The sequence below is a fragment of the Gymnogyps californianus genome, chromosome 1 (genome assembly GCF_018139145.2).
Source record: "Gymnogyps californianus isolate 813 chromosome 1, ASM1813914v2, whole genome shotgun sequence".
Classification (NCBI taxonomy): domain Eukaryota; kingdom Metazoa; phylum Chordata; class Aves; order Accipitriformes; family Cathartidae; genus Gymnogyps; species Gymnogyps californianus.
The window spans coordinates 14,532,675-14,545,660 of record NC_059471.1 but is presented as its reverse complement, the minus strand read 5'-3'; positions in this window follow the sequence as shown (position 1 = coordinate 14,545,660).

Here is a 12,986-nt window from a genome sequence, read left to right as displayed (position 1 = left end):
TGAGCTATCATTAAAAGTTCTTCATCTTTCTTACACTAAATAATGCAAGTTATGCCTGAAGCTAAGCCTCTCCTAATCTCTAGTTTAGGTATTTTTGACCCAAGGCCTTTAGTATTGCCTTCTGCTAGTACTTCAGTGAAGCAAACAAACAAAACCATGAAGCGACCTGCTTCCTTTGAGCTCTACTGTTGGTATTCAGCTTTGTAGAGGCATCACATTTATGGTTTTTAAAGACTCTTTCGGAGGTTGACATGCCTGGCTGTGGCAGCCCTGCTGTGTTTGGGGAGCTGAGACAATGCAGTGCAGAGGAGAGGAGACCTCCAGCCCCAGCAAGCTGTCCTGCTCTTTCACACCAAGTTGCTTCGCAGTTGGACCTGCTGTGCTCCAAGAAATACAAAAGGTCAAACACTTGGCTCGTGTTTTCAAAGATCTTAGCTGGATCGACAGTTTTGACCAGCCGTTAGGGAAGGGGGAATACGGGTTCGTTAACACCTAGTCCGTGACAGAGGGAAATGTAGTCTGAGAAACTTGCAATTGATTTCATGGCGCTTTGGAATGGTCTGGTTACATGTGTGTGTAATAAACTGAAGCTTAGGTGTTTTTGAACTCCAGCTGTTCCTTCAGCTGCACTGCAGTTATGTTTTCTTGTGTTATATCTACAGTAGAGAAGCTGTGAGTTCAGTTTGTATCTTCTGACCAGTCAATGCTTCATTAGTACCCCAGTTCTTTTTTTTTTTCTTTTGAAGTACAGTAATGTTTCTCTCCCAGTTATCTTTATTGGGAAGGTCAGCTGCTTTCCTGTGTTCCTATCTAAAAATCAAATATCTATCTATCTATCTCAGTTATCAGTGACATATCGGTAGCACGAACAGTAATATCTGTAGGGATCCTTCCTTCCTGTACTCTCCTACCTGCACAAACTTAAGGTTAGTTTATCCCCAGAGCAGGAGAGGATGGGGCTGCGCTCCACCCATGCAGCCGTGCGACTCCAAGTACGCATTTCTTGCCTTACACGCCGCTTGTGGCACGCTGACCTTTCTTTCCTTCCGATAAGTCAGCTTGCAGCCGCAGAGCCAATATCCAAAGCCCTCCCAGCTTTCCGTGGCTCAAAAGCCTGTGTGCATACTGCCAGGCTAGACTGTCAGCATTGCTGGATTTACTGGTTTGTACTGCTTTGTGTCATGATGACCTGACACGAACAGAGGGTTTGTTTTTAATGTAGTTCTCTTTTCCCCCTTGGAAGATGAAAAAAAAGTCATATTTTAGGTGGTTTTTGTTTTAAAATTTATGAGGGTTTTTTTTTTTTTCCAATGAATGCTATTAATTTATTAGATTGACGTTATTTGCATGCAGAATGGTACTGTAGCTTCTCAGATGCTTGGACAGAAACATGCAGTAAAAGGTGACTGCATGGATAATAATAACTAAGTTAAAATTTAGCTGGCTGTTTACCTTAAAGAGAAAATAAACCTCAGAAAATAATCCTTCAGTGCTGTTGGAACTAATGCAGCAGTTGCGTAACTTCAAGCACATGAGCAGTGCTGCTCTCTTGATGTATTTTTTTGCTCACATTTAGGCATTTTTTTCCTGGGTTGGGCCCACAGTGCTCTGTACGAGGTATTTAAAGAATATAAAGGATATCAAGGAGTGGTGAGCTTGCATTTAATTCTAGTTTATCATTTAAAACTGGCAACATTTCAGTTTCTTGCCAGTGTGGGGTGTGCTCATTATAAAAATACCATCACAAGCCTTTTAGCCATAGATCATGGTTTTCTGACCATGAAAACTAAATTACCCTTTCACCTCTACAGGTACAATAGTTCCACCAATTTAGCATTCAGGCATATCAGTGAGGAAGTTCTCACAGTGTCATTTAAATAGTCTCACTCTATTGCATTTTCCCACAGCTCAATTTAAATATCCACCCGGCCAGTTTAGTACTAAAATTTCTTTTTGCTGTGCTGAGGGAAAAGAAACACATACTTGACAGGAATCCAGAACTCTGCATCAGTGAACTCCACGACTGCGTACTTTCAAACAAGGGGCTAGATTGGATGAAAAGCATCCAGTGAGCATAATAAATATCTTTGCCATCAAGTCAGAAATAACTGGGCAGACCAGTACAGAGACCTTTGTGTTATACAGGTGAGACTTATATGAACATCACAGTAAGTTGCTCATTCCATCTTGGATGTACAGTTTCCACATATGCCTATTTTTCATATACTAGAGAAAAACAGAGCAATGCTTTTACGCTTCGTACCCTATACTGTTGGTTTATGTCCAGTCTGAGACGCTAATCTGCAATACCTCCAGTTGAGAACGATGTTCTCATCATAGTGCTGTCCAAAAAAACTGATTTATTCCTGCAGGTCCATTATGGCTATATGGAGCATGAATAAGGAAAGCACCAAACAGACATCCACATGGCAGTGTGCATTCAGAAAGGTGTGTAAATGCTTTTACTTAGAGTACTTGAAAAAGAAACAGCCAGCGATCTGCAATCACTATGCAGTTTTAAAAGTAAATCTTGTTTCAAAGGAGTATACGATTGTATTATATAGTGCCTGAATAAGGCTGATTGTATACTAAAAGTTAATAGGATCTCTAATTCGTTTCTAAAAATAGGAAGCTCCAAGGAGTCTTACATAATCCTTAAAAACCATAAATCCATAAACTTTATAAATTGCCCAAAATGGACACATCTATTTAAAAGGCAGTTGATTGCTGCTCTTACCAAACGTATCTAAATGTAAAGTTAAAGCCATCACTATGAATAGTAGTGTTTCACACAGTACTTTTTCTGACAGCTAAGGAACACCGTGCATGCATAGCTGAAATACTTAGTTTAAGATCACACACATGCAGGCACACTTAGGGAAACACGCAGATGCCGTTATACTAGCACCCCTGCGTCCAACTCGAGCCATTGTCTAAGAGACGTGTGTGTGTGTGTGTGTGTGTGTGTGTGTGTGTATGGACAGCTTAGTATATGTCCTTTGTATAAATGCATTTATAAAAATACCATCATAATTCACATCATCATGAATCAAAAGCAGTTTGCATGGAATGAGTTTTCACCTGTAGCTCAGGGAAAGTTAGGATCGCAACTTAAAACGTTCAGTGAAAGAACAAGTCTGTTTGTTACAAGTAGGAACCTCCCTTTTGTTAGGAATATTTGGAGATGTTGTATCTGAAATGTGGTTCTTCCCTTTCAGAATAGTGACAAAGATGTCCGTAGAGCAATTATATGTTCCCAACCATTTTCCCAGATCCCAGCAACATTTGTAACAGTAAAATGTGGATTTTGCTGGTCTGCGTAAGCATATTCTTTTATAGACAAAAAGTACAACTCACTTGACAAAAATGATACACTATTAAATAGAAGAAATGTGACAGCAGAATCTGATCAGGTTTCACATTACTTGAAATGCCCAAGGAGTCGGGGTGTGGCGGCCGTGGCCCCACGGCCAGTTTGGGGTCCATCATGATGGCAGTACGCACAGTGGATGAGAATATCATCTTTTGGGACTGTCATCACCGCACACCATGAGTTGGCCAGCTGAGGGTGACAATGCTTTTCACTTAAAAATTTAATTGGAAGTTTTGTATCCCAAAGCTCAGCTTACAATATAGTCATATTGTGCACTGGCCAATTCTCTTCTTACAATAATTTTACATAAAAGCATCGGCATTGGGTTTGCTGCTATATGCAGTTTATAGCGATGGCTACAGCCAGCCTATATTTCACTGGGAGACAGAAATGGCTACCCTTTCTCAAGCTTCGTAATACAGGTCATGTGTCTATTTCTCTGCTCACAAAGCAAGGCTATAAACGTCTGACATAAGAAAAATCCAAACCTCTGAAATTCTGAAAATATTACTTTAAGAAGATTTTCATTTAAAGTATCCTTAAAGCCTTCCCTGAAGACAGCCGTTAATTTTAAGAAAAACTACATGGCAGAGAAAAGCACAACCTAAGGGTTAAAAGCCAGGCTGGGGACTCTTGCAATACACGATCTCTTGCAGTTTCTGAATTTCACACAACCTCTGCATCCCAGTTCCCTTATTTGTAAATTGTTTATTCTCCCCTCCCTCCCCTGCCCTCAACACACTTTCTTTCCCAAGGATTACTTGGATGTGTAATGCATTAGCACTTTGTAGAGGCTTTGTAATCCTCGATGGAAAATTCTGTAGAAAGCCAAATCCTTTGAGACATATTTGGACTGATGTTAGTATTTCTCTGTATTTAACATTCAAGATCATGTTGGACATGATTTATGGTTTGTTGCTATTGTTTTTATTTTTTTAAAAAGAGACTTGTATAAGATTTCTGTATTTTCCTTTTGTGAAGAGGAACTTGCATCTATATATTTGTACATCTGAAATAATAGCTTTCAAGTATTTTTGTAAAGGTGTTGTCTAGCTACATTGTGTCATGTCCAATAAATTGGAGATGTGCTTACTTTGTAGTAGTATGAGAAGCATTTAAGTCTTCCGTTACCACTAGATGGAAAGTAAAGCTACAGAACAGCACCGTGCTGTAACTGGACAGGGATCTGCGGTCGCCAGTACCAGGCTGGTGGAGCCACTTGTGCTTGCAGTCCTACGGAGCAGCAGCCAGGAGGCTAATTTCAGTTTGGTTACTTTGGCAGCTCCAGGTTAGAGACAAGACACACTGCTTAGTTATTGAATTTAAACCTATATGGCGGGGGGGGATTATTTTCCATTTTGTTTTCAATTCAAACCCTCTACAAGGCTCAGAGAATGGGAGACAATGGTTTTTTTACTTATGTGGAAGGTAGTGATTTTAATAAAAACTACAAACTGTTAAACTGCTAGTGTATAAAAACAGAACAATAAGTTGCAATGCATTCCTGATCTTCCAGCACACAAAGGAAAATTTTATTAAAAAGCATGACCTGCACTGTGGTCGGTGCATGCACAGCAGCAGTAGCTACAGGTGCTGATGTGGGAGCAGAGGCCGTGGCACTGTGCTGCCTCTCCATTTCAGAAAAAATATATCTGAGACGAGACCCAACTAGCACAGCAACCTACACATTGGGTAATGATTTATTTATACATATTTTACAGCCAGGTTTTGAGAGCAAATTGTCCCTAGGCTTTACAGAGGCTGTCCGTGAGCTCACTGCCGTGTCCATACCGAGAACTGGAGTTCTCCCCTGCCAAAAGCGGATGCTGCCAGAGCTGACTCCCGAGGTGTATGATGCAGTGCGCTGCAGGATGCCATCCACCCTGCAATCTCCAGTCACGGGGGAGAAGGCTCTTTCCCTGTTGCCAGTGCACAGAGGAGTCATTGACTTGGCCTGGTGCAACCTTTCCTTGGCGGCACCAACAGGGCACATCACCGCTGGCTTTTGAGGAACCAGCTCCGGCACTCAGGTGATCCTTTCCTCATCCTTAACACATCTGGCTTCCCACCCCGCTGCCTTCTGACACGGTGTGCAACGGGCAAGGAGCAGGGCTTGCACCCCGGCGAGGGGCATGGCGCCGGGCAGAAGGGCTGGGCAGCGGGATGTGTTCTCCTTCAGTGGGAGAGACTGCCTCTCTCCCCTCTCGTTTTAAGGGAGCACTGGTAATTCAGGTCTGGCCCGGTGGTTTGGATGTCACCCCTTGCTAAGGATGCATTGTAATGTTAATGTGCTCTCAGGGAAGCATTAAGCGTGCCCACGACGACCATACTTTTCCACATTATTTCCACAAAATACAGTACCTCTTGAAAGTGCTGTTTCAGTTTCATTTCTGAATGTCCTCGTTCTTGTGAACGGATCTCTTAGACATCATCAGTACTCCATGTGCACATCATGAACAGTTTGACAGGGCTGGGATTTACCACACAGATGATTTTTTCCAAATTAATTTAGTTTTAAGACATTCCATGCAGTATTAAACAATAGTGGAAGGCATTTGGTCAATACAAAAATACATGGATTTCTTTGAAGTGGAAGTTTTATTAGCAGATAGCACACAGAAGAAAATAATCTTAAAGAGTTTTTGAGACACTGAAGAACTACAAGGTGTCAAAGTTTATGACTGTGCTTTTACTTAAATATGCATTCAGTTGAGCACACATGCACTGGTACCTTTATTTAGTCCCCAATTATTTCTTTATGCAGTGATGTTCCTCTGGATTGAGTGGAATGACTTTGTATATATATGCTGTGTCCAAATTGAGTCTCAATGCATACCTCTTTTCCTCAAAAATGATTTTGGGTTTTGGTTTTTTAACAGACATGGTAATGGAAGGGTATAAAGAGTAAAATAAGGTTACTCATTATTTGAAATGAGATGTTTAAGCACTTTGAGGTTAGAAGGTTTTGCTTTAACCTTTAGCTAGTAACAGCCTGCCTAAATGAGATGTTTTTTCATCGTAACATCTCAGACTCCACAATGATATGGATGCTACAGAGACTGACTCATCTCTGCACAGCGCAGGTGAACTTCTACTTAAATATACTAATGAGTTCATGCAATAATCATCTGCTGCTCACAGGGAAGACAGCCCTGCTATTTTGTGATTATCTAAGTGAAAGAAATAAGCGGTGTCAGAGACCCTGCCGTGCAGTAATTCAGACGAAACCATCATTTCCTTTCATATGTGTCAATAATGAAGATGCTGCGGCGCTGGAGAAGGCACCAAACCGAGCCAAGGCTGAGGTGACGCTACGAGGAGGTCCACTGTCCTAAATCACCCACTGTGCTGCGATGGGTTTTGTGTTACCACTGTTTTACTCAAATGTGATGCATCCTACAGGGGAAGGCTGACCCGAACGAGTGCCTTGGAAATTGTGAAAAGCGAAGAGCTGTGTTTGTTCCTGCTGCATTCAGGAGGGGAGCTGTTTATGAGACATGCACACACATGCACACAAATAACATCGTGATAAAGAAACATCCTTTCTTGATTTTCCCTCTGGATAAAAACTCTCCGGCAAAGCTAATTGCATTAGCTAAAAAGCCACAACAATATTCACCTGAGTTTCTCATGCTGATGCACTTACAGGTATCTGGACATTTGGCTCCCCAGTTCATTTAGTCAGGAAATGTTTCAAGGGATCATTTAAACAAAGATGAGAAAAAATTATTGAGGAAAGGCTCCAGCAGTGGCAGAACCTGAACCTCTTCATACAACTTGGCTCTGCGTTGCTCCGAAGGTAAAATTAATTGTACATGTTTGTTTTGCATCGTCTGAACTACAGGGGATAGGGTGGGCAGAGAGAAGGACCTGTTCCAAAAACAAAACGGTGTTACAAATCACATGCGGAAGCTGGGTGAAATGCTTGTATGGCATTCACTGCAGATTTCTCAAGGAAGGACCTGGGGAGACGCCTTATACTGAGCCTGTAACAGAGGAGGCAGGACGTTGTGCAGAACGACCCTTTCTCCCATCCAAGGCAGGCACAATTTGTCATAATTACAGAAAAGAAATGGTACTTTTCAGGACCAGACATAAGCATCCCTCAACCAACAGCAACAGCAGGAAATAAAATGACTATTTACGTGGTGGTTTTATGTAAGGATATATTTGCATCACCACTGCCCAACACAATTTGTTTGCACCTCAGTCTCTCTGAGGTCTTCTGCTATCTACCTGCTTCCTTCAGGTGTCCCTGGAGGGTGCCGCCAGAGCCCCCAGACGCGTTTTTTTTGTGGATTTTCCCTGCCGATAGGCATCCTGCTTGTTTTGTCGTAATTCAGGACTCTCAGTCATCACTGCTTTCACAGCCTCTGTTTCCAGCGCTTTGTGCTCAACTTCCCAGCTCAGGCACACTGAAACCCTAATCTTTGTTATCTTCTTGTGAGGTCCTTGCAAACAGCATTTGTTTCATTCTAGGAACCAGTTGTATCCTGTACGCCAGTTAATTTTTTTGGAGGAACACTCTGTAGATTGATCAAGCTCAGGTTTCTTATCTTTCTTCCGCCTGGGTTTGTGAATTGTCCTCTGAAAGGTTTCTCATGGAGCTTCCCACCGCGCAGCTATCCATCTATCTATCATCTCACCTGCTTACAGAGCATGCTGATGTTTGCCCAGCAATGCCGTGAGCGTATGGTCACGTCTGGACTGTAGAGCTCCCCAATGAGCTTGGTTGGAGCCCGTGGCTCCTGCTCCAAGCCGTGCTGTGCTGGGACACGCTGCACGCCCTCCATCCACCCCCCCAGTCCACCAAGGGCTGAGCCCACCACCCCTCTCAGCCCCCCTGCCTGCTGGTGGGGACGGAGCTCGTGGCTGTCATAGCACGAAGCATGCCATTTCAAATCTCGTTTTGAAAATACCCAAAATCCAGTTAAGGTGCATGTTTCCCTTTGAATGTGTTTTTTTGTAAGAAGACAAAAGCAATGACCATCAACAAAAATAAATCGCTGATGTTTTTCATTCAGACGGGACTCTAATCCCTTCTAAGGGCACCCGAGAGCCATTAACAGTAATTCTAAATGAAATACACCCATGCTAAGTCTAACTAATCAGCTCCTCAATTATACTGACAGAAAGATGCATTCCAATTACCAAAGTAGTTTCAAGTGAATTAAGACTCCTTTCTGTACTGGCTGCAGAGGTCACTCAATGTTCCCATGAATCCCTGCATGTTTACATTAAAAAAGCACACCATGATCTTTGGCAAAGGCACTTGCTCTAGGTTAGTTCAGCTTTTGAGCTTGTGGCCATAAATACAATAGAAAAGCAGCCAACCGTTGCAGAAGAAGCCAAGAATACCTTTCAATACTTTCTTTCTGTATCAATGATTAATCCAAAAGTCCCCGTGGTGCCGGGGAGTGTTTCAGGGAATGAGTGGTGACAGGGTCAGTCACAGATGTTTCCTCCAGGTGACAGCTTATATTGTAATTGTTACACCCTACCTCAGGTGTAGTTCAGTACGTTTTAAGTAAGAGCAGTAAGTTACAGCTCAGCTCTAACGCCCCTTGTTGCAGCCCCTCTCCTTCTCGGGCTTTTCCAGCAGAGCTAATACAGCCAGAAGCGGCTTTGCCAGCCCAGTCGCATCCCTCGGTCCCTGGCAAGGCGAGCCTTTCCTTCTCCCTGGCCCAGTACTGCATGGGATGCTAGGACCTCAGCAAGGCGCAGGTCATGTTTGGTGACCACAGGCTGCAGGTGACTTTTTAATTCCTGGAAGCAGACTCCTTATCTCTAAAATCTTCAAGCAGGGAGAGCTGTGAAGCCTAAGTTTCACCTAGGAGCAGTTGTTAGAAAGCAACGCAAGGGAAAGACTGTTCGCCACCTGGTCCGTGTTGTTTTGCATCTCCAACTATGTCATTTTTCTTTATGGCCACAGTATTTATGTTTTGTTTTCAGTTATATCTGATGTCCCCCTGAGCAGAGTTGCAGGCGCAACGCCCGTGCGAGAGGCAGACATGCCCTGGGGTGAGGCAGGCAGCTCAGGGAGGCTCAGGCGAGCCCGGGGCTTGCAGGCAGGAGAGGAGGCAGGCAGGAGAGGGAGGCAGGCAGGAGAGGAGGCAGGCAGGAGAGGGAGGCAGGCAGGAGAGGGAGGCAGGCAGGAGAGGGAGGCAGGCAGGAGCCAGCAGCAGCCCGTGCGTGCCCAGGGCAGGCAGCCGGCAGCCAGGCCTGCGGGAGCAGGACCTGTCTTCCCTGGGTCTGATGCAGGAGTTTTCTGCGCTATCCAAGCCTAACCACACAGCAAACAGGGAAAGAGTTTTATCAGCTGGCTGGTCTGATCTTCCTTGTTTAAGAAACATAGTTATTTTTAGTTAATATCATAATAAAGCCAGATTGTTTCAGGGGTATAAAAGCCTCTTGGGTTTTTGGAGATTCCTTTCAGGAGAAAGGCGAGGCTGGCCGCCTCACAGCTCCCCTTGCCTTGGGCACAGTTGGGATGGCAGTAACTCCCTCCTGAGGGCTAAAAAAGCTGCAGGTCCCTGAGGCGAAAAGCCTTGGAGAAATGCTGGGAAAGGGATCCAAGGAAACTTGCAGAAACCACTCCCCTCAGGTTCCTTCCCTCACAGGCAGTGCTGTTGGAATCGGGTCACCAAACCCCCCTCCCACAAGCCGCCCATCTGCTAATTTTCAGGGGCAAAGACCTCATCAACAATGCTTTGATATACCAGGGTTGTGCTTCTTGTTACCTAACATCCAAAGCTGTCATTTTCTTTTCCTCAAAAGCCACATCTTTGGAGACTTCCACATGACCAGGACAGCAGACGACATACTATTGTCTAGTATTCCTGCACATGCCCATTGCTCAACATTAGGAGCAGTGTCCTCTACCTAAAGCATCCTCATGGGTGAAACGTCACTCAAAAATGCAAGTATGGATGGAAGTAGCACAAAAGTGTTATTACTTGGAAAAAAGAAAAGGCTGAACCAGAGCCTAAATTTAAAAATGATGAAGAAACCAGTTTGTGTAGAAAGGCTTTTTATTTTGAAAAATGTTTTTTCAAATTTTTGAAATACAGTGTAAAGTACAACATAGAATTATGTCTGCAAGTCAGCTTATGCATGTCATGCCAGTTATTTACATGTAGATATATACAGAGTGCAGATAATTATTGAAACCACACTACAAAATAAACAGAGAGTTCAATAAGATAATTTAGTAGGACTTTATTAAATATATATATATTGATTGTATATACTTTCCTATTAAAATACCATAGAGTATCTAAAGTAACCCCTATAAACTCTAATACCTCCAAAATTGTCATAAATATGATTGAAAATTGAAACTATCCATGTGCCCTGTTCAGCTGCTTTGCCCTTTGCTATAACAGAAACTCGTGTAGTGCTGAGATCACGGTGCTATCTTTAGTGCCAGAACTTTAATGACAATTCCTAACGAAACACTTGCAAAAAGCTCAGATGCAGAATAGCTTTCAGCTGAGACATCCAAGAGTTGAAGCACCATTCTCTATACTTAAAATAACAAGGATAATCCGATGGCTTATTAAACACTGCCACATACAGGGCAAGAAAAACAATGCTATGATCTTCAGTGACTGAATCACAAGATTGAATTAGTAGCTGTTTGGATACCAAGCACCTTATTAAAACAAAACAAAGCAAACTCCCAAAGCCCATGCAAAATCTCAGCCAAAAAAAGAGACCTCCCAACTTGTACTGAAACAGCCTGATCACCAGTCTGACTTTAGCATGAGCAGTAACTGGAAGGGCCGTGGCAGCAGCAGCTGTCAGGGCTGCGTGACCACAAAGAGCGAGACTGAACATTGCCTATAGCTTGATCTCTGGTACTTGAATGATTCATATAGGGCACTCTGCTGAAAGAAAGGATAATGCCAAGCCGTATCATATATTACCCCATTAACAGAATATTCCATTTACTTTCTGGGGGCTTCTGGTCAGCAAACCCTCACTATAAATTGCCAAAGGTCTGTCTTTGACTTCACAAGAGCTTTGAGAGTTTCCATCAGTGGAGAAGATCCACCCCAGTCTGGAGGATGTGCTCCCCTACTGGGATTTCTCTTCTTGCTGCTCAATCCAAAATTGCACAAACTGCTGCCTTAGGAAAAGAAGTATGAAGAACAATATGCTTTTTAGTTTCATTACTTATTCTGATGCAATCTCATTAAGTAGAAAATACACCAGTGGAGAAATGTAACAAAAAGAAATAAAATTACTGCCATACAATGCTTTTTTTTGTTCTTGTAATTATTGTTCTGAACTGCTGAATTTTGCAACTTCTCCTCTCCTAACATGTCTTTCCTAAAGGCACATTACAATTCAATCCAACTACAGGCAAAGAATAGAGATTAGCACCAGAAAATATATAAAAGGAAAATAAGTTACAATTACTATCATAGAACAGCGCTGGTCAGCAAATCTGTGCATCTTTTTTTTCCAGAAATAATCAAACAATGAACTTCATAGATTAGTTAGGGACATAAGTGATAGCTATGGTTTAATTTAAGAGTTTTGTTACATATAACTCTAAATGCCAAAATATGGCAAGGACATTTTAATACTGAACTCATAGGAATTACACCAAAAATATTTTTTCATCTTTATAATCATTAATAAAAAGTGTGAATATAAAATATTAATATACTTTACATATTTGTCATACAATATATCAGTCCTTCACACTATTAATTTGATTCATGTTGTGCTGCAACATGTATCAAAAAGTTTAACAAAGAAAAAACATGGCTAATTACATAAGTTGTGGGTACAGACATTACTTCCACAAGACAAACAGCAATCACAATGTGTCATCTACCTTGAGTTCTACAGTGATATTTGGAAAAAAACCTGCTGCATCCTTTTAGGAAGGATAATAATAATTATAATTAAAAAATTGCACAACCTTTGCTTGTAGAGTGAATCTGACTTTCATAAAAAACAGTAAATCAATACTATGAACTAATTTAGTTCAGCTTGCCTAATTTTCTGGTAAGGCACTATCAAGATACTATATCTTCATTTAAATGTTATATGGATTTCTGATCCTTTGCAATTATCAGAAGGAATTTTTGGTAAGGCCTGAGAGTATCATCATTAGACAAGCTTCGGTGCTGCCCTCTCCCCCATTTCAGTCTTTGAACACCTAGTTACTTAACTTTCCAGTTCATTGTACAGCTTCTTGTAGAGATAAACTCCCTCTTGGAAAGTCAGGGAAGAGCTGGGGCATCCACAACCCAGCAGTGAGATTATACAGAAAGTGCTTGTTATGTACCGCAGAAGAGAGGAAAAGAAAAACCATAAAATATTTCAAAAAATGAAAAACGCTACTCATTGAGAGTGAGTGGCTAACTGTAGTTAAGAATGGGCATAACCTTTTTCAGATGGAAATGCCATTTTAAAGCTAAGCTGCTTTAAAATTATTTATGTGATCATCATGGCTGGTTCAGAAGAAGGGCCTGAAAAAGTGCAGTGTCTTACAGAGGAAAATACAGATTTGCTTTGTGAGCAGCAGAATGAATGGGATCCAGTTTCTTATGAAGTTGTCTTCTGCAATTCGATTTTGTGTCTAATGTGAGATGAA